This window comes from Dendrobates tinctorius, unplaced genomic scaffold, assembly GCF_039654945.1.
Source record: "Dendrobates tinctorius isolate UK_male_01 unplaced genomic scaffold, ASM3965494v1 ptg000003l, whole genome shotgun sequence".
NCBI classification, from domain to species: Eukaryota; Metazoa; Chordata; class Amphibia; order Anura; family Dendrobatidae; genus Dendrobates; species Dendrobates tinctorius.
Window position 1 is genome coordinate 43,787,100 of NW_027361671.1, and position 27,862 is coordinate 43,814,961.

Here is a 27,862-nt window from a genome sequence, read left to right on the forward strand (position 1 = left end):
TGCCACTCCACCAAGCTTTGCAAGAACTCCACCCTGACACCATAGCTGCCACTCCTCCAAGCTTTGCAAGAACTCCTCACTGACACCATAGCTGCCACTCCAGGATTCTGACTGGGCTGCCCGGGACTCTTCTCAAGTTCCTTCCTTCACCAAGGATGGTTGGAAAGCACCAATATCACCAACCGTGAGTGAGAACACCTAACACACCTTTATAGTTAGGAGCCAGAGTCTCACACCTGTTAGAGATTCCTGTGCAATAACGTTCACCACCACCGGGGGCAAACTAGAACAAAAGACACCACTGTGTAATAACCCTAATAGCCATCAGGGGCAAAACCAACTCTAAGCAACCAGCTCAAAGGAAAAAAAAAGTTACTTATTCAAAACTTGTCATATCCAACCTGGATCATGACAATCTTACCATTATAAAAAATAATATACATAATAATAACAATATATTAGGCTGAATATAAAGTTAGCATTTGCTGCATATTTGTTGCTTTTTCATTTTTCTAGACATCTTTAAGTAAAAAAAATAGAAAATGTAACTTTTATTTGTTTTGGAAGAACTTTTTGAGTTGGTGGAGTTTTGTAATTGTGCCCCAATCTTACCATGCTCTGAATTTAGCACTATTTTTAATGACAGTTTTTCTATAGAACTTCAAAAACTCAAGAAAAATGCATGTATCAAATGGAAAATAAAAACTACCACAATCAAAATGAGCATTTACAATTGCCGATTGCAGCCATTAAACAACCACTGATTATAGCATGAGCGATCCAATCATTCAACAAAATAGGTGGCACAAACCAATAATTGGTGAATGAGCATTCTAATAAAAGCCCATTCCCAATCATCAGCTTGTCTGAATGACCCTTAGGCTACATTCACACGTAGCGGAACTCTCGCGGAAGTTACCGCTTGAATTCCGGATTCCAAGACTTCTCTCGTGCTGCTCCAGCTCTCTGGAATGCACTTCCCCAGACGATCAGACTGATACCTAGCCCTGACCTATTCAAGCGCGCTTTCAAAACCCATCTCTTCAAACAAGCCTACCACATCAACTACTCAGCAAACTAACTTTGCCCTGTTCCCTCATTCCAAATATTATTCTGAATCTGCACCCTACTATTCATCTGTCTCCACAACCTCCATGCACACGATAACTGCACTTGATACTTGTCTATTGCACTTAAACACACGGGCTGATGACCGGATCATGCAGCTTTATATGAAAATCCCTATTTATTATAATTGCCAGACCTGAATTAACAAGCACTTCTCACCTACTGTGTCCCCCCATTTCCTTGTAGATTGTAAGCTTGCGAGCAGGGACCTCACTCCTAATGTAACTGTTTGAATTGTCTTAACTTGTATTGAATTTATTGTCTGTACATGTCCCCTTTTAATTGTAAAGTGCTGCGGAATATGTTGGCGCTATATAAATAAAAATTATTATTATTATTATTATTCCATTCCGCGGGAAAATCGCATTTTAAATTCCCACGAATTGCAAGCGTAATTAGCTTGCAAAATGCTAGCGTTTTCCAAGCGATCTGGAGCATCGCTTGGAGAACTGATAGACAGGTTGGTCACACTCGTCAAACATAGTGTTTGACAAGTGTGACCAACTTTTTACTACTGATGCTGCCTATGCAGCATCAGTAGTAAAAGATAAAATGTAAAAAATAATAAAAAAAATAAAAAATATTGTTATTCTCACCTTCCAGCATCCCGCGCAGCCTTCCTGCCTCTCTCCTCGCTCACGGTCCCAGTTATCCTTTGCGCGAATGACCGTGAGACGTCGCGCTCCCGCGACGTCATCGCGAATGACCGCAAGGAGTCGCGCTTTTTTTATTTTAATTCTATTTTTTACAGGGATATGGTACCCACAGCCCGGAGGACAGTCTCCTCTCCTCCGGGCCGTGGGTACCATCCGCAAATGTTCTGCTTACTTTACGCATTGTGGGCACAGTCACATGCGGGAAGTAAGCGGAACAATGCAATCCTATGGGTGCGGGATCACCGCGATTCCGCTAAATTAATGAGCAGAAAAAAAGCAGCATTAGCACAGCATTGCGGAATCCCATAGGATTGCATGGGATGCTTATTTTTCGCAGCAAAATCGCGCGTTTAAAAACGCCACGTGTGAACTCAGCCTTAATGCTATACTATCGGTTGCTTGAGGAAGAGTCGAAGTGCTTGTAACAAATTATAGCACAGTTAAATACTCTTACTTTTGTTCTGCTCCCACCTGAAAAATAGAAGCGATTGACTACATTTCACTACTTTAAGGGGGCTTAGATGGCTTTGATATTGATGACCTTCATTACAATGACTCCTTGAACATTCGCAGTGAAGTCAGGCCTAGATTCATTGGCATATTATGCTTGCCCACCAAGTGGGCATAGTGATGCCAAATCCTAATCAGTCGGCCGGTGGGGATATTGTCAATTATGACTTGGAGGTGGTGACTACAGTATTTGGTGCAGGACTCGCCTCAGTAAGTGAATGTCTCGGTGGACTGGTTATAGATAATTTTTATATGGCAAGCAACAATAATAGTATTTTGATAGTGATTTTGGAAGACATTCTTACTGGATTGTTCCATCTGTGTGTGCATACTGAGTTTGCTCCTAGTGACGTCTCCATATGGAATTAAAGGGAAATACTGCATAAAGTGGACTTGATCACCTTTGCTGAATATTTAAATTCTTGTGTAAAGTCTTTTTCACGTGATCATTAAAATATGTACTGTATGGCTGTTGTCTAAAATACATAGGAGATTAAAGAACTTAAAGGCAACCTGTTTACAGTTTTTTTGCTATTCCAACTGAGAGTAGCATAATGTTGAGGTAGAGACCTTGATTTCAGAGATATAACACTTACTGGGTTGCTTGCTGTAGTTTTGATAAAATCTGTTAAATCTGCTGCACATCTATCAGTTCTCTGAATGCTGAGCTCTATATAACCCCACCCACACCAGTGATTCGCAGATTTCTATGTACAGTTGGTTGGGGTTTAACAGAGCTCATGAGTATGGAGGACTAAATGGCAGCAGGTTTAGTAGTCCTATAATGATAATCGCCTAGTGATAAAACAGTGATTTTATCAAAACTACACTAAGCAGCCCAGTAACTGACATATCGCTGGAATCAGTGTCACTATATTTATATTATGTTGCTCTCAGATTAGTTGTCAAAAACATGGTGACAAATTCCCTTTAAGAAGAAAATGTTGCTGTGTGTGAAAGTCTTAGTTCCTAAACTTTCAGGACCTGACAAGTTCCTTATAAATATTATATTAAAAAGTGTAACAACACACAAGATATGTGAAAATATTACATATTTAAAATGAAAACTGCATTAGTGCTACATAAACTATAAAACTAAAGTACTTAGCAGAAAAATTGGACAATTTGTGAGTGCCCATCAGCCACAACAAAAAGGTCACCTTGTGGTGATGGCTCTGAACAGACAAATTGGCCAATTTGCATGCTAAGGTTCTATAATTTATAGGTATATTCTATATAGCAGTAAGGCAGTTTAAATGGCCTACATTCATTATTTCCATATATATTTATGCATACAATGTGTTGCTGTATTCTTTGATATGTATTTAACACAGTCATAGCAGCTTGTACCTGTTCACACTTGCTTCATACTGTTGGGAGATGCTAATCGGGGTTTTTTTTCTCTTCTCTTTAAGGTAACGTTCAGTATTTGGTCAGTATTTTACATCAGTATTTGTACTGTAAGTCAAAACCAGGGGTGGGTGAAAAATGCAGAAGTGGTGAAATTTTTTTTATTATATTTTTCCTCTGATTGCTCCACACCTGATTTTGGCTTACAAATACTAAAGCAAAATACTGACCACATACTGAACAAATGAACATGGCCTTAAAGTGGCAAAAATGGTATGTAACTGTGGTGCCCCTGGGGGTTCATTCGCCAGAGAGGAACTGCATCTCAGCTAGAGGTGTGGTACTCCACTCTTGGGTAAGGAGGGAGCACTATCCAGAACCCACACACATACATCCAACACTGTACCTCTCAGGGCCCAGGAGGAGCTAGGTAGAGGGTGTGGGTGGAGAAAGTAGTAGGGGAGGAGTCAGAGGGAGTTGTTATGGAAACAGGAGACAGTCGGAGAGAGATAGACAGTTAGTGCTGGGGACTGAAGGAGAGAGGAGCACGTCCCTAGACTAGTGCAGCATGAGAGAAAAGAGGAGAGAAAGAAGGGGTCCTAGGGGCACGGGAAGGGAGGAATCCACCTGTGGTGCCCGAATCCACTCCTACTGTAGTCAGGTGGAAGAACCAGGTCACAGTAGGGGACCGGCCCCAGACTAGTGGAGACACTGAGGACTCAGCTAGCTAACCGGAGGCGGCAGTATCTACATGTGCTGCAGCCACAGCCACCCAATCGCTGAAAATGCAGCCGTATAGGATCAAGGGGACCTAGAGTATGTTGCCCGACAGGATCTGGGGCTGCTGGCTCGGGACACTGTGTGAAGGTGCAGGGCAGAAGAGGAGGGAGCCAGTGCAGTGAGACAGCCAGGAAAGGAACATCTGAAGAGGGTTCTAACACAGTGTACCCCAAATTACTTGAGAGCTGGCTGGACCACCAACCCAGAGGACATAGCACCCCGGATGGGGAATGTAACTGCAGAACTGTGAGTAAAAGTGTGGAAACTGCATCCTGCTGTGTCCTCGGATTTATTTACTGCGTCACTTGCCTTGCACCACAACCACCATCATCATCTTGGACACCTATAACTGCCCAGGGGCCTAGCTCTGCCAGTGGAGAGCTGTAACAACTCTGCTGCATCACCAACAGTCCCAGCGGTCTCTTTTGCAGCGTCGGCTATCACCTTCATTGCGGAACACCACGGGTGGCGTCACGAATATATTTCTCCATAAACTACTACCCCCATCTTCTATTTACATTGCACGCCCAGGGTCATGGACCGGGTCACTGCTGCCATGACATATTCCCAGAAGGACTGACCGGCCCGGTACCGAGTACCCCTGTCCCTAGGGGCTGCTGCATACCCTTAAGTGTCACCAATGGAAACATGAAACCCTCTTGTAGCTCCAACATTTAAAAAAGTTATGGCTCCCAGAATATGGAAACACAATAGCAAATTATTGATATATAGTATGCATGGTGACCAGTTGAATACAGGGTCATTAAGATGTTAATATGTGAAAAACTAAATGCTATTAACAAAGATGCTATAGATATCTTCATAAAAACTCAGGAGCCCTACTTATACTAGCTGAGACCTCCATATATTGACCTGTCTATAGTTTCTTCCTTTTATATTTGTCACTTCATCTTAAAGGTGTTGTCCACTACTTTTAAAACCTATCTTTAGGATAGGTCCTCAATATAGAATTGATGAAGGTCTGATAACTGACCACTGTGAGATACTGCAGATCATCTCCTATTGAAGAGAATAGAAGCTGCTCCAAGTGCTTGGCAACAGCCAGAAACCAGTGTACAGAGTTATAGGTTTTCTGCTCTATAAACTGTTTACACTCAGGAGGTGATAACAGATGATTGGTGAGAGTGCTAGATATTGGACCACCACAATTTCTATCTTGATGATTTTTTGTAAGGATGTCTCATTAACATAATAGTGGACAACTCCATTAAAATTTATAGATGATGTTTGTTTCTCTTTATTTTATCACAGGAAATCACAGGAAACAGTAAAAATAAAAACCTTAATTTTCTAGCCTTGACTTAACTTTAGAAGGCATCACCCCATCCACCCCATGCACAAATGTCCTGTTATAACATCTCTTAAATGTTGTGTTCTTGTCTCAGTAATTAATTTGCAAACCTACCTTATGAAGGAGCGTCTGTACTCTTAAAGCTTGCAAATAGCATTTTCCTGGAAAGCCAATAAAGATATCACTCCTAGAATACTTTGTCATTTTTTGGCATAAAAGTATTTACACTAACCCCTTCATGATATCTGCAGTACAAGTTCGGCACTGCACAAGGTGCATTACCACAAACCTCTGCATGTACACACGTGGTCAAAATTGTTGGTACCCCTCGATTAATGACAGAAAAACCCACAATGGTCACAGAAATAACTTGAATCTGTCAAAAGTAATAATAAATAAAAATAAATAAAAAATCTGTGAAAATGAAAAAATGAAAGTCAGACATTGCTTTTCAACCATGCTTCCACAGAATTTCAAAAAAATAAAACTCATGAAATAGGCTTGGACAGAAATGATGGTACCCTTAGCTTAATTTTTTGTTGCACAACCTTTTGAGGCAATCACTGCAATCAAACAATTCCTGTAACTGTCAATGAGACTTCTGCACCTCTTGACAGGTATTTTGGCCCACTCTTCAAGAGAAAACTACTCCAGTTGTCTTTGTCTCATCTTTGAAGGTTGCCTTTTCCAGTCTGCATGTTTCAGCTCTTTCCAAAGATGCTCAATAGGATTTAGGTCAGGGCTCATAGAAGGCCACTTCAGAATAGTCCAATGTTTTTGGACTGTTGCAAGACCCATGATCTGTGAGTGAGACCAAGCTTTCTGACACTGGGCAGCACATTACTCTCTAGAATCCGTTGATAGTCTTGAGATTTCATTGTACCCTGCACAGATTTTAGACACCCTGTGCCAGATGCAGCAAAGCAGCCCCGGAACATAACAGAGCCTACTCCATGTTTCACAGTAGGGACAGTGTTATTTTCTTGATATGCTTCATTTTTCCATCTGTGAACATAGAGCTGATGTGCCTTGCCAAAAAGTTCAATTTTTGTCTCATCTGTCCATAGGACATTCTCTCAGAAGCTTTGAGGCTTGTCAATATGTAGTTTGGAAAATTCCAGTCTAACTTTTTTATGATTTTTTTCAACAATGGTGTCCTCCTTGGTCATGTCCCATGAAGTCCTCTTTGGCTCATACAACGACGGAGAGTGCAATCTGACACTGATGTTCCTTGAGCTTGAAGTTCACCTTTAATCTGTTTAGAAGTTTTTCTGGTTTCTTTTGTTACCATTCGTATTATCCGTCTCTTTGATTTGTCATCAATTTTCCTCCTGCGGCCATGTCCAGAGAGGTTGGCTACAGTCCTATGGAGCTTAAATTTCTGAATAATATGTGCAACTGTAGTCACAGGAACATCAGGCTGCTTGGAGATGGTCTTATAACTTTTATCTTTGACTTGTTTGTCTATAATTTTCTTTCTAATCTCCTGAGACAACTCTTTCCTTTGCTTTCTCTGGTGCATGTTGAATGTGATACACACCATGTCACCAAACAGCACAGTGAGCATCTGTAGCCCTCTATACAGGCCCACTCACTGATTCCAAGACTGTAGACACTTGTGATGCTAATTAGTGGACACACCTTGATTTAACATGTCCCTTTTGTCACATTATTTTCAGAGGTACCATCATTTCTGTCCATGCCTATTTCATGACTTATTTTTTTTAAAACTCTGTGGAAGCATGGTTGAAAAGCAATACTTTCTTTCATTTGTTAATTTTTATAGATTTTTGATTTATTACTTTTGTCAGATTCGAGTTATTTCTGTGACCATTGTGGGTTTTTCTGTCATTAAATGAGCGGTACCAGCAATTTCAACATGTTTATGACGTGATGATTGTAAAGGCACACTCTTAGTGCCAGAGTGATCAAAAGTGGGTGTCAGCGCTAATTGAAAGCTGACACCCTGCAGCAACACCCACGATCAGTGCTAGCACTGATCACGGACGTTTAACCCCTCTGAAGCCTCTGTCAATAGCGACAGGGACATTGATTGGCTTGCAGAGGGAGTGAGCTCCCCCTCTGCTCTGATCAGCACAATGCGATTGCGATCACATTATGCCGATGGTCTCAATGCTGACTCCGAGTAAGTGGGAAGAGCGAAGCGAAGTGCCAGAATTGGCACATTTTATAGATGCACCTTTTCGGGGGCAGCTGAAAGCTGATGTTTTAGCCTGGGGGGACAATATCCATGGCCCTTCCTAGGCTATTAATATCAGCCCGCAGCTGTGTGCCTAGCCTTTTCTGGTTATTAATTATAGGGAGACCCTATGTAATTTTTTTGGGGGGTCCACATTTTAATAACCAGTAAAGGCTAAGCATTCAGCTGTGAGCTGGTATTAATAGCATGGGAAGCTACAGGGGTATTAACCCTATCCAGGCTATACACATCTTCCCCCAGCCATTGGCTTTTCCTCTGCTGGTTAAGAAAATTATGTGGGCAGTAAGCTGCACACACACTGTACTAATTACTGTATATGTTTCACTGACATCTGTATAACTATCTATTCTATGTATATAATGTATGTAATCCATCTGTTCTATCCTGTCGGGTCCTGCTGTGATTTTACTGTACACGGCTGCTGAGTTGACGGCTTTCTATCTATCTCCATAGCTAAATAGAAAAGACAGATAGCAGCACAAACTTGAGCAGATTTTGGGTGCAATACTTCCTGAGTAATGCTGTTGTCCAATGCAAAATATAAATAGAAAAAATCAGGCAGCACTCCAGTTCAAGGAAAATTGTGTAGCTTTAACCCAGCACCAAGTTGTGCAACATTTCGACCTCACAGCATGGACTTTGTCACGGTGCTTGACAAAGACCGTGCTGTGAGGTCAAAACGTTGCACCACTTGGTGCTGGATTAAAGCACACAATTTTTCCTTGAACTGGAGTGCTGCCTGATTTTTTCTATCTATCTATCTATCTATCTATCTATCTATCTATCTATCTATCTATCTATCTATCTAGCTATCTATCTATCTAGCTATCTATCTATCTTTGTGTGTTTTGAAGAATATTTCCTTGGAAAATGATGTGTAAATGACATAGAGAATTGTTCTATGTAAAATCTCATGTTAAAATCGCATTGCAATCGGATTAGGAATATAAATAGGATGCTAGGAGTTAAAAATCGGATTGAACTCGCATTACACTCGTACAACTTGGCAGAATCAAAATCGGGCGGATTTTAAAATCGCTAGTGTGACTCCAGCCTCAGGGTATGTGCACAAGCTGAGTAATTGCAGACATTTCTGCAAGGCTTCTGTATCTCTTGGCAGCAAAAACACACGTTTGTTGGCTCGTTTTTCTACAGCAATGAAGGCTTTTTTGAGCTAAATAAAAATATTTGAATAAAAGTTTTGTGATGTAATTTCTTAGTTAAAAACCTTCTTTTTCATTCTGATGCAGTAGCAAGACACTAGTAAAAACACGCACACACACTTAATAATTACAAAAAAAATAAAAATTGCGTGGGCTCCCGCGTAATTTTTTTCATAACCAGTAGAAGGAAAGCCAATGGCTGAGGGCTGATGTTAATATTCTGGGAAGGAGCCAATAGCCATAAAGGTTACTAGGCTACTAATATCAGCTCACAACTGATTGCTTAGCCTTTACTGCTACTTTCCAGGGGACCCCAGAAAAAAATTGACATAGGATCCCACTACAAAATTTAACTAGCAAATCATGGATACTAGCCCCCTCCCAGACTAAAAACATCAGCTCTTAGCAGCCCAAGAAAATGCGCATCTATAATGACAAAGTCCTTTATTTAATCTAAATTAAGCCATACTCACCAAATGCCTAATCCACTAAAGCCAAGGTCTCCTGTAACAAAAAAAATGGTAAATCACAATATTTCTCACATGTCCGCTGAGAAGTTAATAATCCATAATGTCTCATGATGAACTTGATGACTTTGAGAGCAGTCACTTATGTGTCAACAACAGCCGGCTACACACTAACACAGAAGGTAATCTCTCCTTCAGTGTATAGCAGTGAGCCGCATTGAAAAAGTTCACCGGAGTTCATTAGCTGATGAGTCCCGGTGATATCACTTACAGCACCACCTCTGTGTGAGAAAGTTGACCGGAATTCCTCAGATAATGAACTTGCGTAACCTCTCTTACAGTGGCTCAGCACTATATCCTGTCAATGTATTGTCGGCGACCGATTAGAGCAGTCAAATCTCCTGATGTAACTGTTCTACACGTGAGATCGCCGTGGGACACTTGGGATTACGTGGACTGCAGCTGACAAGAGAGTATATGGTGGTTTATTATTTTCAATATTTTATAAGAGACATGAGCATCAGTGATTGGGCATTAAGGTGAGTATTTGTTGTTTTTTATTTTACATTTTTTATAGGAGACAAGAGCATCAAGGATTTGGTGTTGAGTATAATGTGTTTCTTATTTTTATTTGAATATGTATTTAATTATTTTGCATATTTTTGTTTTTTTATTTAAGTCTGAGCACAGGCGCCACTTGACTAGAGACTACTCCCATCAGCGGCTCCTGCTATTACTGTTATCTGTGACAGCCGACATAGTCTGATGGAAGTAGTCTCTCATCAGCTGGCACCTGCTGACCTGTGGTAAGCTTTTTACTGTGGGTCACAGTATCTCTGCGGGGTCACGCCGACAAGTGATCTTGAAGTGCCCTGACGGCAGTAACGATCTACCAGCCGTAACTTTACCTCCAATCAGAACCACCGCGCCAGTGTTTCCCATGCTGCCACACAGCATGAGAAACACCGGAGTTTTTGTGTTGTGTATACATATGTTTTAGCCTCCCATTGATTCTAATGGCATTCTGCTATAATTGGCAATTAAATCAGCAAATATTGCAAATTCGGCAATCGTGATCCGAACCAAATATTAAAATATCCTCTTATCTCTAGTGATGAGAACCCGCTAATTTCTGGGTTGCATGTCTCCAGGAGAACAAACTGGACACAATGTACAGGCACTACAATGTACGAGTTCTACAATGTAAGGTCACTACAATGTAAGGGCACTACAGTGGCAGATTTGCAATTTTCACTCAATAGCAGTCACTGCTGCTTGCTTCTGGTAAACACCCATGGAGTTAAAATTATCACTATCTTTCTAGATAAATTCCCAGAGTGGTATAATTTCTAAAATGGGTCACTTGAGGGAAGGATTCTGCTCTTCTGGCACTTGGGGACTCTGAGTATGGAGTCAAAGTATGTACAAAGTATGCTACAATATAATTTATTCTCCAAGAGTTGAATAGCACTCCTTCCTTTCCAAGTCTTGCCATGTGGCTAAGCAGTACTATACAGTCAGATTTGTGCCACCTTCATCACAAATTGCCATTTTTACCAATTTCCCCATGTGAACGTGTAAAATCTGGGGCTAAAACTAGTGGCAAAAATGCAATTATCGTTTCTTCACCACCCAATGGTATAAAATACTGTGACAAACCTGTTATGTCAGTATGATCACTGCACCCCTAGATGAATTAATTGAGAGGTGTAGTTTGTAAAATGAGGTCACTTATGGAGGGGTTTTGAAGTTCTGGCACTTCAAGGGATCTGCCAATGTGACATGGCATCGTAAAACCATTCCAGCAAAATCTGCACTACGATAAGGTGCTCCTTCCCTTCTGAGCTTTGCACTGTGCCTGAAAAGTAGTTTTCGACTACATATGGGTAATGGCGTACTCTGGAAAATTTGTGTAACAAATTATACCATTCATTTTCTCCTGTTTCTCTTTTGAAAATTAATAATAATAATAATAATAATAATAATAATAAATAATAATAAATTACATATTCCGCAGCACTTTACATTTCAGAGGGGACATGTACAGACGAAAGACATTACAGCACAACAATAATCACATAGATCATAACAGATACCAAGAGGAATGAGGGCTCTGCTCGCAAGCTTACAATCTATGAGGAAAAAGGTAGACACGAAAGGTGGGTGGTAACAATTGCCCTGATTGTATGGACCAGCCATAATGTTAAGTGTGTAACAGTACAGACACAGAGGGTTAATGGATGCATAAAGCATGTGGGAACATGATGCGGGGAATCTGGTTATGGTAAAACTTTTGGCTGTGCCACACAAGGATAGATTAGGTTAAAGGCGGTAGGCCAGTCTGAATAAATGCGTTTTCAGGGCACGCTTAAAATTGTGGGGATTGGGGACTAATCGGATTGACCTGGGAAGTGCATTCCAAAGAGTTGGCGCAGCACGTGTATAGTCTTGAAGATGGGAGTGGGAGGTTCTGATTATTGAGGATGCTAACCTCAGGTCATCAGCAGAATGGAGGGCACGGGTAGGGTGGTATTCTGAAACAAGGGAGGAGATGTAGGGTGGTGCTGAGCCATGGAGAGCTTTGTGGGTGGGTAATAAGCTTGTACTGGATTCTGGAGTGGATGGGTAGCCAGTGTAATGACTTGCACAAGGTAGAGGCATCGGTGTAATGATTGGTGAGGAATATGATCCTGGCTGCAGCATTCAAGACAGATTGGAGGGGGGAGAGTTTGGTAAGAGGGAGACCGATTAGAAGAGAGTTACAATAGTCCAGACGAGAATGAATAAGAGAAACAGTAAGAGTTTTTGCGGAGTCAAAAGTAAGAAAAGGTCGAATTCTAGAAATGTTTTTGAGGTGTAGTTAACAAGAGCGAGCCAGTGATCGGATGTGGGGGGCAAAGGAAAGCTCGGAGTCAAGTATGACCCCAAGACAGTGGGCATGTTGCTGGGGAGTAATAGTGGATCCACACACGGAAATGGCAACGTCGGGTATAGGTACAATAGTAGCGGGAGGAAACACAAGGAGTTCTGTCTTTGACAGGTTCAGTTTCAGATATACTGAGGACATGATGTTAGACACAGCGTTTAGACAATCGATGGTGTTTTCTAGAAAGGCAGGCATGATGTCAGGAGAAGAAGCGTATAATTGGGTGTCATCAGCATAGAGATGGTACTGGAAACCAAATCTACTGATTGTTTGATCAATAGGGGCAGTGTACAAAGAGAAGAGGAGGGGGCCTAGGACTGATCCTTGAGGAACCCCAACAGTAAGGGGAAGATAAGAGGATGAGGAACCAGCAAAAGATACAGTAAAGGAGCGGTCAGAGAGATAGGAGGAGAACCAGGAGTGAATGGTGTCCTTGAGGCCAATGGAACGGAGCATAGTGAGGAGGAGCTGTTGATCCACAGTGTCGAATGCTGCAGAGTAGAGTTGAGCGAAACAGGTTGGCCAGATTCATAAGTCGCCAACTTATGGCAAAGTCAGGCTTCACCAACCGAAACCCGACCACAGCGTGAAGTCGGCCATGCGGTCGGCAAAACGAGCGCCAAAGTCGGTCTTCCCAGAATGCTTGCACGTGACTTTTTTCAGCCACTGAGCAAGGACGTACACTGTGGGCAACGAGATGACATGTGCAGCGTCCGGGGAGAGAGAGAGATTTTGTGCACTTTAAAAAAGCGGTACGGCATGTAGGTGTGTTTACTGTCCTCCACTCCCTGCCAACTTTGCTTCCCCATTGACTTGCATTGGGTTTCGTGTTTCAGTCGGACCTTCGACTTTTCCCGATAGTCGCCCGATTTCGTTCGACTCGACTTTTGAGAAAGTCGGGTTTCATGAAACCCGACTCGACTCTAAAAAAGGTAAAGTCGCTCATCTCTACTGCAAAGAGATCAATTAATAACTTTTGGCCAAAGCAACATTTTAGTGGTTAAAAAAAATTAATTTTCCATTGACTCAGCTCAATGATATACAATTTTGTGAATTGTCTGAGAGTTAAAATGCTCTCTACATTCCTAGATGAATTTCTCAAGAGGTGTAGTTTCCAAAATGGGGTCACTTGTGGGGGTTTATACTGTCAGGGGCTCTTCAAATGTGACATGGCATGCACAATCTATCCAGCCAAAATTGCGCTCTACAATTCAATTGGCACTCCTTCCCTTCCAAGCCCTGCAGTGCATCCAAACGGTAGTTTTCCACCACATATGGGAAATCAGTGTACTCAGGAGAAACTTTACAACAAATTGTATGGTCCACTTTCCCCTATTACCATTGTGAAAATAAAAATTTTGAGGCGTCAATTTTGCATTTCAAAAATCAAACTGGGCTCCTTCCCTTCCGAGTCCTGCCGTGCTCTCAAACAGTAGTTTTTTACCACGTGGCATATCAGAATACTCAGAAGAAGTGGGACAATAAATAGTATGGTCTATTTTCTTCTGATACCTTTGTGAAAATAAAATATTTGCGGCTAAAGAAACATTTTATGGGAAAAATTAGATTTTTTTTATTTTAATTGCTCAACGTTATAAAATTCTGTGAAGCACCCGTGAGGTCAAGGTGCTCAACTTACCTCTAGATAAATTAATTGAGGGGTGTGGTTTACAAAATTGGGTCACTTGTGATGGGTTTCTACTGTTATATCAGGGGAATACAAACACATGGGCCATGCACACAGTGAACAAGTCTGTAGGACAGTGTTCACACCACCAAAAAACTGAAACACAGAAAAACACAGTAAAACAAACATATAAAAATACTCTGTTGTAAAGAAGTTTCAGTAAACAGCAAGTGCTAGTAAAAAGATGATAATAAACAGGGTATTTGGTTGATACTTTTTTTGCAAAAAATGTATACTGTGACGAGCGTCAGCTTACGCTGAGCCCATGTTTCTTCTTTGAAAGAGTGGACCCTCTGGGCCGTGGCACCCACCCACCTAGGGTGAGCTAACCTAGTAAGAACCACCCCCTATACAGGGAGTGTCAGGGCCAAGACCAAGGGGGTGAGCCACCACGGCAGCTGGACCAGACGGCCGGCTCAGGGAAACAAGACAAGGCGAGACGAGACGTTAGTTCAAAGAAACTTAATTTAAGGAAGGCTTCAGGGATAACATCAGGTACAAACATAACCAGAACAGGGACAACATAGCAAGGTGCATGCAAGGGCATGCCAAAGTCCAAGCATGGTACGTGCAGATGGTAGGTGGAGGCACGACGACATCAAACTCCGGACAGCAAGCGAAGATCAACCGGGTCATCAGGTTCTGAAGCTTTGTAGGCAATCATCAGGATCCAGACATCTGAAAGTCAGCCAGGGTTCCATGCAAGGGAACAAGACAGGATTAACGACATGATGTGTGTCAACGGACATGCCAGGTTCGGGTACACAGGACGGAGGCCTGCGCTTGCCAAGGGGCATGCCACGGATGGGTACAAGGACGGAGACCTGCGCATGCGAGGGCACACCAGGGACGGGTTCAATGGCATCAGAATCCGGGGTGCTGGCATCGACCGACAGGGTCCAGGAAGCAGGCTACGGACATCAGCTCCGGACATCAGGCCGCAGTCATCTAGGTCCGGACCTCTTGCAGCGGTCGGCAGGTTATGGAATCCGGCAGGCAAACTAGGGTTCAGAGCAGAGCAAAGAGAGCAAAAGACTTTTTGCAAGAGTAGCACGAAAAGGCACAGTGCGAGAACCAGCGTGCGTGCAAGGGAGCACGGACACCACAGCTGGGGGCACCGGCAGGTGGTACCAACGATTGCATAAGCAAGCGGGCACGACTAGAGGCGGCACCGCTGTGGCCACGCAGCTGGAGACCACTATAGCACTGGACGGGGGCACGGCTGAGGCACACAGGCGAGCATGGCTAGAGGCGGCACGACTGAGGCACACCAGGCAGGCACAGGCGACCCGGCACGTGCACGGAGGCACGGAGCCACAAGGCAGGGCTAGGCAAAGGTACAGGACAGAGATGAGTGCGATACCGCACGGCGAAGCCTAGTATGAAAAGTGCAAGGGCGCACAAGCAACAGAGGCAAGGCATAGAGTAGTAGACAGGACCCTGCGCATGCAAAGGACATGCCAGGGGCAAAGTACAAGGCGAGGCCTGCGCATACTGAGGGGCACGCCAGGGACAGGGCACAGAACGGAGGCCTGCACATGTAGACAGACACGTCAGGGACAGGGACAGAGTCTAGCAGCGGAGCGTAGGCCGAAGCCCTGAGCCGGGCCAAGGGAGAACCTTGGGACTAGACAGGGTACAGAGCGGAGGCCTGCATGTGCAGAGAAGCATGCCAGGGACAGGGTACAGAGACGAGGCCTGCACGTGTAGACAGACACGTCAGGGACAGGGACACAGTCTAGCAGCGGAGCGTAGGCCGAAGCCCTGAGCCAGGCCAAGGGAGAACCTTGGGACTAGACAGGGTACAGAGCGGAGGCCTGCACGTGCAGAGAGGCACGCCAGGGACCTGAAGCCACAAAGCAAAGTGAGACAGGAAACATGGAAAGAAACACGGAACAGAATCAGAGCAAACAAGTACTACAAGGCAAAGCACGGCAAAGACAAAACATGGCATGAAAGACAAACACTAGACAAGGCACAAGACAAGAGACAGAATACGAGCACGGAGTGTGTGCAGAGACGCATGACAGAGCAAGTGCAAGGGCACAGAATAGAGGGAGCAACCCCACAGACCAATCAGCCATGCAGAGCAGCAACACAATACTCAAGCCCTGAGCATAGGAAGGGGTAGTCTGATATAGAGCATAGCACCTCCTCTTCCGGGTCAGGACCAGGGTAGAACTTCGAGTTCAGATCCTCCAGGATCACAGAGCGCAGTCACATGATCAGGATTCCAGACATGCAGGGATGATTGCAGAACCGGACAGTGCAGGATCATAAGAGAGGTCACATGATCAGGGTTTCAGAAATGCAGAAACGATTGCAGAGCCGGACAGTACAGGATCCTAGGAAAGGTCACATGATCAGGGTTTCAGACATGCAGAGACGAATGCAGAACCAGCCTATGCTAGAACATAGGAAGGACACATGATCAGGGATTCTAGACATGACGAGATGATCACAGAAGGCAGAGCAGAAACGCAGGCATCCTGCAGCTCAACAGACATGAGGTGAGTGTGCACACTGCTCTAGGTAACAAGCAGGATAGCAGACACGAGATGCACGTGCACACCGCTCCAGGGGTTCTTGAGGCAAAACAGACATGGCGGACATGACAGACATGGAGAGCATGACATATACTAAGCCACTCTACCAAATGTCAAGGTAACCCATATCAGAGCAGTCCCTAACTGATGTATTTAAAAACCTGATCATGTGTACAGTACCTGTATGAGCAGGATTCAGACAGGTAATGTCCGATGTGGACACGTTGCAGAGGACAGCCTTTATGTGCATGGCCCACAAGGGAGGGGTGGAAAACCTTCCTAATCTTGCAAAAACAAGAAACCAATTAAATACAAACACAACGGCCATTCACACAGTGAACAAGTCTGTAGGACAGTGTTCACACCACCAAAAGACTGAAACACAGAGAAACACAGTAAAACAAACATATAAAAATACTCTGTTGTAAAGAAGTAACGTAAACAGCAAGTGCTAGTAAAAAGATGATAAAAAACAGGGTATTTGGTTGATAGATTTTTGTGCAAATAATGTATACTAGGCCGCTCTACCAAACGTCAAGGTATACCCATATCAGAGCAGTCTGATGTATTTAAAAACCTGATCATGTGTATAGTACCTATATGAGCAGGATTCAGACAGATAATATCCGATATCTGATGACGTTTGGTAGAGTTTATATTTCTGGACATTTTCAAGAAATGCTGTACCCATGTCTGTAGTTTACGGGGACAAGCTGGAATCACTCTTTGCATTCATATGCAGCAGTGTAACCATTCTAAGGAAATTTATTGTAACTTTTTACCATTATACTCATGCCATTGGCTTTTGAAATGCAGAATATAAATCAGGTTTGAGAATATTATTTTAAAGTAGTTCTATTCACCCAAAAGAGCATGTGGTGGATTTTTGATTGATATAGATATATATCTCTGTGTGTGCTGTGGCCTGTCCTAATTAGACAGAGTCTTATTGAGCGCTCAAAGGAAAAGAGGAAGCTACACTTGGTTAGCAACAACTCATTCCAGCAGAACTCTGCCAGTTTATTCACATTCATGGTTTTTTATCATTTCGTACAGTTTTTACTCATTAACATAAAGGCTGAACTTCTTGTCTAATTGGTCAGTTTAAATACATGAACATATATGGGTGTCCGACCTAAGGTGACTTAAGAATCAGACGATATACTGCCCCTTGTATTCCAATGTCAGCAAGACTCCAATATCGGCTTGGACCATCTGGCTTATCTTCCTCTTCTGTTTGTCTGGGACAAATGTCACAAGACAATGCTATCATGAGATAACATCAGCTCCCCAGACTCTCTCATGGGGGGGGCAGGAGGTCATTTCCACCAACTAGTTATAGAGTTCAATCTGTAAATATGTATCTGTGTGCATATGGCTATATAAGAATACATGAGTATATGTAGTATATAGCAGTATATAGCCTATAGCAGGCAAATGAGATCTAGATGAAATACATATACATATATATTTCCATAACAAGCACAGCTTGATAAAATGTTCCTTACCCAAACTTTCCAATCACTAAGCTCTACAATGATCTAGCAATAAATATGTATCATGGCCTCATAGTTAGAGGAGTTGCTATTGATTCTTCATAGTCCTTTAATACAGATAAGAATACAGAGCATTATTGAATTTTGCAAGAATAGCTTCTACTGCTTTGAATCACAGTGCAACAATGCAATTTCTTCTATAATAAAAGTAACTGGAACTTAATGTAACTCTTAAAGACAAGAATGCATATCTAAGTCGTAGAACATGTGAGGAAACAATACTGGATCCTGAGATTATTAATCATTCTGCATTTTTATTGCTCGATTCTTATTTTACCAATTCATCACACGTGTGTCTTGTTCTCATCATATATTGTGTCTTGTCGGGAGAGATAATATTGATTTGTCTCTTGTACTGATTGCTGAAGGCTGCTTTTTTTGTTTTGGATTCTTTTTTAATATCAATTATGAGCATAATAGATTCCAAATTCTCTTTAACCATAGAATGAGGCCATAATCTTGCTTTCCTAGTAAGTTGTATTGCTTCAGCCATCTGTGTATTCACTTTTATGACCTCTTCAAGAAATGATTTATTGCTTCTACGGAGTGAAGGATACAGTGACCCAAAGCTGGCAAGCACTGTATTATGTGGTAGCGATCAAATTCAGCAACCTCTGGTTTTAGAAGATAAAAAGGTTGAGAAAGCAAAAAATATGGCCCAAAACAAAACAAAAAAACTGAAAATGAATCAATATGCATTTAATGCAGTCAACCTGAAATTTTTAGTAATGTACAAAATTAAAAACAGAACAAGTTTTTATAATTGGCTACTGCCCCGAATAATTACGTTTACAAAAGCTTAGCTTAGTTATAGGAAAATGGTGAATCACTCAGGGTGAAGAAACTAAGGTTCTCTCACATCTGCATATAAAATTGGAAAGTGCAATGTGAAATAAAATCGCATTGCACTAGCAACAATGTTCATCCATTAGGTAGTGTCCATCTGTGAGTTTTTCCTTACCTGGAATTGAGGTGAAGAAAAAAAATCACAGAATGCTGTGTATGGACGTGTAAAATGGTCGAGACTCACCAATGCAAGTCAATGTGTGCGAGAAAAAAATTGCACAGCATGTGAACCATGCATGTGTCGTGTGATTTTTACTCACTTATCTCATAGGAAACTCGACATTTCAACAGCCAAGTACAGTAAATTCACAATGTGAATAGTCAGTGAGATATATAATTAGTGTATTGTGTAGTGTGTAGCTTTCTGTACATATATTTAGCTATTAATTAAATAAATTATAAAGAAACAAATGGGGTCTCTCTTATTTTTATTAACCAGCTGAGGGAAAGGGACCAGCTGAGAGTTGGTCTTAATAGTCTGGAAAGGGAGCAATAAACATGGAGCCTCCCAGACAATTAATATCAGCGCACAGCTGTCTCTGTAGCCTTTACTGATTATTAAAAAGGGGTCTACTCCATTTTTAATAACCAGCAAAGTCTAAAGAGACAACTGCAGGATGATATTAATAGGCTAGGAATGGGCCATGGATATTGTTCCCCTTCCCATATCTTTGATCAAAATGTAAAAAATTACAATTAAGCGCCATTTATTCCATGGCGCTTTATATGTAAGGAGGGGTATACATAATAAAAACAAGTACAATAATGTTAAACAATATAAGTCATAACTGGTACAGGAGGAGAGAGGACCCTGCCCGCGAAGGCTCACAATCTACAAGGGATGGGTGAGAATACAGTAGGCGAGGGTAGAGCTGGTCATGCAGCGGTTTGGTCAATCGGTGGTTACTGCAGGATATAGGCTTGTCGGAAGAGGGGGGTCTTCAGGCTCTTTTTGAAGGTTTCGATGGTAGGTGAGAGTCTGATATGTTGTGGTAGAGAGTTCCAGAGTAGGGGTGATGCACGAGAGAAATCTTGTATGCGATTGTGGGAAGAGGAGATAAGAGGGGAGTAGAGAAGGAGATCTTGCACCAGCGATCCCGACAACGATATGACCTGGTCAGGATCGCTGGTGCATCGCTAAGTGGTCGCTAGTGAGCTGCCAAACAGGCAGATCTCACTAGCGATGTAGCGATGCAGCAGCGGTCATTACTTACCTGTCAGACGCGGTGATGAAGACGTCCTCCCGCCCTGTCCACGTGTCGCTCGTCGGCGCCAGCAGGAAGCCCAACAGGAAGCAGCCGATGAGAAACGGCCCAGGACGCTCTCGCGCGATCAGCGATAACCAGCGGGGGAGCCGGTCGGAGGTAAGTATCACACATAACGATATCGCTAGCAATATCGCTGCTGCGTCACAAAATCGGTGATGCTTTAGCGATATCGCTAGCGATATTGCTTAGTGTGATAGGGCCTTTAGTCTACTTCACATATTTTGCTCCTCCAACGGTCCAGACCTATGTGCATTTGCGCTGGTTGCCCAGTGACACGGATGCGCTGACAAGTGGCCAGTTCACACTCCTGCATCTGTGCCATCTTCATCACGGCCTGAAGCTTGTGCTTGAGGGTCCGCCAGTCGGCTCGTCCCCATGGTGAACTAGGGTGAGCAGCGCATGCGCCGTGCACAGGTTCGTTCCTTCCTTAGTCTGAAGACACTATGGTCATTCACATGACTGAGGTGCCCCTCAAACAGAGCGATAGCATCGGCAGTGAGATGCCACCTTTGATTGCATGGATACTATGCCAGTCATACACATCTTCTGAACTTGATATTGTGATTGGTTCTGTTCTTTAAATATGGCATCTACCCCCTCCCCAACACACGCCCCTTGAAGTACTAAGACAAAATGTGCATTGGGGCGGTGGGGATGCTGTTACAAGCTAATTTCATGTCATGCTGTTATCTATTCTGCCAAACTGTGGGGGATGTATTACCCCTTGTACTATTGCCTTTGTAGATTTATCGGTTATGATAAGCACTTTAATATGCTTTATTTGCACTGTATAGCGTCCCCATTATTAACTGTCCAGTACTGTATTTGTTTCTAAATTATTTTAGTTTTAATAAGTCACATTAAATAAATAATATATTTTAATGGGTTTATACTCTTTGGTTATTGATTTGACCATTTTTTGTGCACAGTACTTAGAAAATTACTTAATTTTATATTTAAAAGACAAAAGAATAATAATGAAAAATGTTTAAATGTGTACAAAACCTTTAAAAAGTTAATATATTGAAAACTGGTTGTTACTAGTTTGGGGTGCATCTCTACAAACTTTTATCACTGTTCATTCAGTGTTAGTCCAGTTTCACAAATCTGTTTCACGGAACAAGTACAGACTGTGATATACGAAATGGCCAAGGGTCTCTTGATCCGAACTAGCAAGCCTTACAGGCACATATGAGGCTATTGCGTCTGGGTCTCGTGACTCATGGCCAGATTATTCATCGTTGTCCATATCAGAATGTGAAATACATGTGCTTAATTATTACTGTCTCTTTCTTAGAAAAACTGATATATTATAATTGTTCATGCTGTTTGATAAATCTAATGAATCTTTAGCTTGCTTAGTTTAAGTTTATATCACCTATTAGTTAGTTTAAAGGTAACCTGTCATGTGAAAAAAATGCTATTAACCTGCAAATATGGGGTTAGTCTGCTGGCTAATAGTGTTTTTAACCTGCCCGCTGCCAGGACTTAGAGCTCCACTGCCGGGAGGAAATGAACTTTATTCCTCCCAGTAATGTTCGGCGTTCAGTCATTAGGGTGGCACCAGCGCAGTTTCAGTCACCGCTCTGAGTATAGAAAGCGGTGGATGCAACCGTGCGCCTCCGTCACTGACTGACAGTTGGATCTAATGCTGAGCCAGTGAGATGAGGGAATAAAGTTAATTTCTTTGCAGCAGCAGGGCTCAAAGTGCGGGTACTGGGTATCTCCAGAATGCTGTTAACCTCCAGATTAACTACATCACTGCAGGTCAATAGAATTTTTAAATGTGATTGGTTTCCTTTAATATGTTCCAGAAATTTGCACCATAATTCTGTGAATTATTTTGGTGCCTGGTGCTTTACGTTAGGCTATGCCTCCTTTCCACTAAGCAATGCCTTCTTGACAGACAAGGCACAGATATGTCTACAACACAAGTCATGAAAAGCAGTTGATAATCCTTGCGCCTTTAGCTTCAGTAGGTGATCCAGATTTGTTAGTCATAGTGGTGCAAGTATTTACAGTAGCAATGTCTGAAGTACTCTTTAAGTAAATTAATATTTATATAATCAAATCTCATAGGACAAGATTACACATAGGTGTGCACCACCAGTAGACTGTAAATATAAGATAGAGAGAGAAAAGGGAATGTGTAATTAAAATCTAACTTTTATTCCATATAAATAAAAATTATTTTCATACATCTATTACGGATGTATATTGGGTCACAAAATGGTGTTGCAATGTGACCCACTAATTCCTTGTTAGTACCCTTAGAAAAAGCCGGTATATCAGTAAAAGAACCCGTCAGGGACACATGTCCTGGTGTTAGTGATTTTGTAGCACTAGCCATACAGTCTGTACAATAGATCGACATAAGGAAAGTGAACTTTAGTGTGCCGCTGCAATATAGAGCAGTGAGCTTGACCAAATTTGTGTGATAACCTATCTACCCATGTGTGGTCCGATGTGGGAATATCATGCTCCAATACACCAGCATTTGAATACCTCTACAGCATGGGTTTGTAACTAATAAGTCATGTAAGACTAACTTAATTTCCGTCTATGACAGAATCACTGATTGGGTGGATCAGGGAAATTCTGTTGATATACTGTAGTATATCTTGACTTCAGCAAAGCATTTGACAAAGTATCTCATACAATCCTTATTGAAAAAATTACTAAGTGTGGAATGGACAAGGCAACTGTTAGGTGGATTCATAACTGGCTTAGTGATCGGACCCAAAGAGTGGTCGTAAATAGCTGCACATCCAGTTGGAAGAATGTCTCAAGTGGGGTACCACAGGGCTCTGTCATGGGCCCTGTATTGTTCAACATCTTTATCAATGATATAGATGAAGGAATTGAGGGTAAACTGATTAAATTTGCTGATGACAAAAAGCTAGGAGGGATAGCTAATACTAGAGAAGAGAGAGAGAGGATTCAAAAAGATATAAATAAACTGGAGAAGTGGGCAGCAACTAACAGAATGGTTTTTAACAGGAAAAAATGCAAAGTACTTCATCTGGGCAAAAAAATGAAAAAGCATATACAGAATGGGAGGAATAGGGCTAAGCAACAGCACAAGTGAAAAAGACTTGGGTATACTAATAGATCACAGACTGAATATGAGTCAACAGTGTGATTCAGCAGCAAAAAAGGCAAATGCAATTCTAGGATGTATTAACAGAAGCATACAGTCTAGGTCACGTGAAGTCATTATTGCCCTCTACTCCTCTTTGGTCAGACCTCATCTGTAATGCTGTGTCCAGTTTTGGGCGCCACATTTTAAAAAAGACATCAACAAACTGGAGCAAGTTCAGAAAAGAGCAACCAGAATGGTGACCGGTCTGCAGACTCTGTCTTATGTGGAAAGGTTGCAGGATTTGGGAATGTTTAGCTTGCAAAAGTGAAGACTGAGAGGAGACTTAATAACTGTCTACAGATATCTCAAGGGCTGTCTCATTGTAGAAGGATCATCTTTATTCTCATTTGCGCAAGGAAAGACTAGAAGCAATGGGATGAAACTGAATGGGAGGAGACACAGATTAGATATTAGAAAAAACTTTTCGACAGAGTGATCAATGAGTGGAACAGGCTGCCACGAGAGGTGGTGAGTTCTCCTTCAATAGAAGTCTTCAAACAGAGGCTGGACAGACATCTGTCTGGGATGATTTAGCGAATCCTGTTTTGAGCAGGGGGTTGGACCAGATGGCCCAGGAGGTCCCTTCCATCTCTACGATTCTATGATTCTACTATCGTGGTATCGCCTCTGCCGCTTGTACTTACAGCGGCCCTGCTTATGCGGCTGCAAATTGTATAGCTGGTGAGGCTTTTACCTGTGAGACCACTCATGTAGTTATAAGCGATCATTCATCTAAATGGCTGTATCTATTTAAATTGATGTATCCTATAGGTCGGGATGGGCAATTAAATTTCCCAAGGGGCCGCATGAGAAACTGGCACTGCTGTGGAGGGCCGAACCAATCGGCTGAACTTAAAGGGGCGGTCCGAAACCAGTGCATGCTGGGATACTCGAATGAGCTGTTATCAGGGGGCAGAAGCTGCAGTCACTGCCACAAACTCTGCAACCTCTCTGAAATTAGGCGCCATCAGTGATGTCTGTTTTGGAGGCTTGGCTAGTCCTGCTCATCTGATAATGTATCGTACGTAAATTCTGATGCATACTCAGTATGAGCTCCCTTTGCTATATTGCTTTGAATGCATAGTGACAGTGCTCTCCCTTGCTGGCTCTAAGGAGAAGAGATGACCCAGCAGAGACCAGTCCAGACACTGAAACATATGGCTCTTTATTCCATGGTAGGGAAAGCAGCTGTAGCAATGACGGCAGCCTTTGCCCCCTAATGACGTCCCATGTGAGTATCCCAAAATGCACTGTGATTCTAAAAAAAAATGTAATTGGAAGTAAAAAAATAAATAAAAAATGGGGACAGGGAATGTGTGCAAACTGTAAAGCGCTGCGGAATATGTTAGCGCTATATAAAAAGATCTGCTATGCAGATGATTCATATGTGATCCTTTTTTTTTTATTGGACACCCATAGACTTCAACAAGCGAGTCTAATCCGAAGTACAGAAGGTGGGTGCTGTGATCTTTCTAACACTTTTTCCAGCTGTAATCTGGATAGCCCAATTCCATAACATTGCTCCTAGTGCTCTGTCTGAGATCGGGTTTATTTTTTTTTCATAGACAGCACTTGGACAAATATTACAGTTGTGTGAACATAACGTGAAAATACTTGTTGCAATAAAGCTTAACACGTAATAGCAGTTGCTCAAGTAATAAATTGGGAACATTGGAAAATGTTATATCCCAACGCTACTCCACACGCAGAGATCTATATCACATATGGGGCAGGAGCTGACAGGAGGGGGTGTGAATCCTTACTGCAGTCTATGGAGTGGATGTGATAAGCCACAGATCACAGGGGGAAGCACTTCTGGGGGACTTAACCAGTACCTGCCCTGCACAGGACATACAACAGTACAAGCTGGGAGCAAAGAGGGAGGTAAGGGTTAACCCTCACAGAGGTGAGGAGGCAGCAGAGTACATGGTGGGGCGGAAGAGCAGTTTGGGGAGCACATAGAATATCATATCTAAAGACTGCATGTAGTGTAGGTGAGGGGGCACTTCACTACTGGACCCCATATTCAGAAGGAATACTCAGCCAAAGCTTTATCTATCAGCTGCCAGGAAGATGCAGTGGCTGCTAAATAGCTGCTCTTCTTGAACATAATCTGCAGTCCCACAACTTTCATTACACAGTGTGAAAGGCAACGCAGGTGCTCTGACCTACTCAGCACAGCAGACACATGATGCTGCCTCCCAGGTGGTATCTGGACTCTACTTAGAAGCTACTTGCCCATTATCTACAGCAGATGGGTGTTGTAGTCCATTTCCCTCCTCTTGTCCTGGCACTGTCTCCTGCACAGATTTCACCAGCTCTCTCTGCAAGCCAGGAACTGAGCAGCCCCGCATCCACCAATGGAGAAGACGGAGGCGGGGCTACAGTTGCAATGAGGATGCTGAGAAAGATCAGGTCTTCTCCAGCTGTCTGGCTGTGTCAGCGGGCCGCACAGGAAAAGTGAGGGGGCCGGATGTGGCCCGCGGGCCGCTATATGTGATATAGTGTGATTATATATGAAGGCACTGCAACAACAAGCAGTCATCTGTTCTAATTGTATTAACACTAATTAAATTGGTGTACTCAGTGATTGTGTGGTTGCCCACAAGCACTTTAATTTATACACACAGATCATGTTGGTACAATATAATAATAATAATAATAATAATCTTTATTTATATAGCGCCAACATATTCCGCAGCGCTTTACAGTTTAACAGTTTCAAAACACAAGTCATAAGTAACAACGCTAACAATACAATAATTAAAGCAAAATAAGACGAAATAAGACGACCCTGCTCGTGAGAGCGTACAATCTACAATGAGGTGAGTGAGATACAGAGTACAGGTGTGTATTTACAATGGTGTATTTACAATGAAGGTCCAGCCATCTTGCAGGAGTGAAGGATGGATGGAGATAGTGAATGGGCTACGCACGCACACTTACACAGAGAATGACTTTGATTAGTGAATGTGATAGGCCGCTCTGAACAGGTGTGTTTTGAGGGAGCGCCTAAAACTATGCAAATTGTGGATAGTCCTGATTTCTTGGGGTAGAGCATTCCAGAGGATAGGAGCAGCACGGGAGAAGTATTGGAGTCGGGAGTGGGAGGTACAGATTAGTGCAGAGGTTAGTCGAAAGTCGTTTGCAGAGCGCAGCGATCGGATAGGCCGATAGACAGAAATGAGAGAAGAGATGTAAAGGGGTGCCGCACTGTGGAGAGCTTTGTGGGTGAGAACAAGTACTTTGAATTGGATCCTATAATGAATGGGCAGCCAATGTAAGGACTGGCGAAGAGTGGACGCGTCCGAGTACCGATTACCCAGATGGACGATCCTGGCTGCTGCATTGAGTATGGACTGGAGAGGGGATAGTCGAGTGACGGGGAGGCCAATTAATAGAGCATTGCAGTAATCCAGGCGAGAGTGGATCAATGCAACAGTGAGGGTTTTTGTTGTTTCCATAGTGAGAAAAGGGCGGATTCTAGAGATGTTCTTTAGGTGTAAGCGGCAAGAGCGGGCAAGGGATTGTATATGGGATGTAAAGGAGAGATTGGTGTCAAACATAACACCCAGACAGCGCACCTGCTGCCGGGGTGTTATTGTGGTACCACCCACGGAGAAGGAAATGTCAGATTTAGGGAGGTTAGTAGACGGCGGGAGCAGAAGAAGTTCAGTTTTGGAGAGGTTGAGTTTCAGATAGAGAGCGGACATGATATTGGAGACTGCGGATATTACGGATATTGGAGACTGCGGTACAATATTACCAACATCAAATAACATTGATTCCTACCCTATTGTCATAAGACTAGGCATCTTATGCAACATGGGAGTTAACTTGACTAATAATTTAAAGAGACAACAGTCAAGAATCCCAATTAATTTAATTTGATTTTTTTACATTTATCACTAACCAGGAATTAGAGGGTCACATTGCAACATCATTTTGTGACACAATATACATCTGTAATAGATGTAAGAAAATCAAGTAAAACAATTTTAAATTTATATGGAATAAAAGTTAGATTTTAACTACACATTCCCTTTTTTCTCTTTATCTTATATTTACTTTGTAAGTAAAGTATGAGCATTTTATTCCAATATTTTTTAGTGATGTATCCATTAAAATGAAGCATGCTTTAGAGAAGGCATTCCTTCAGGTGTTATATTTGCCATACAGTTTGTTGGTATAGATATTGTATAGATGGCAAGTTTATGTGCTCACTTCAATCATGTGTGACTTTCAGAAGTCCCAGCTCTTTTATAAATATTCATAAAACTTTCAAACAACACAAAAGGGGAACA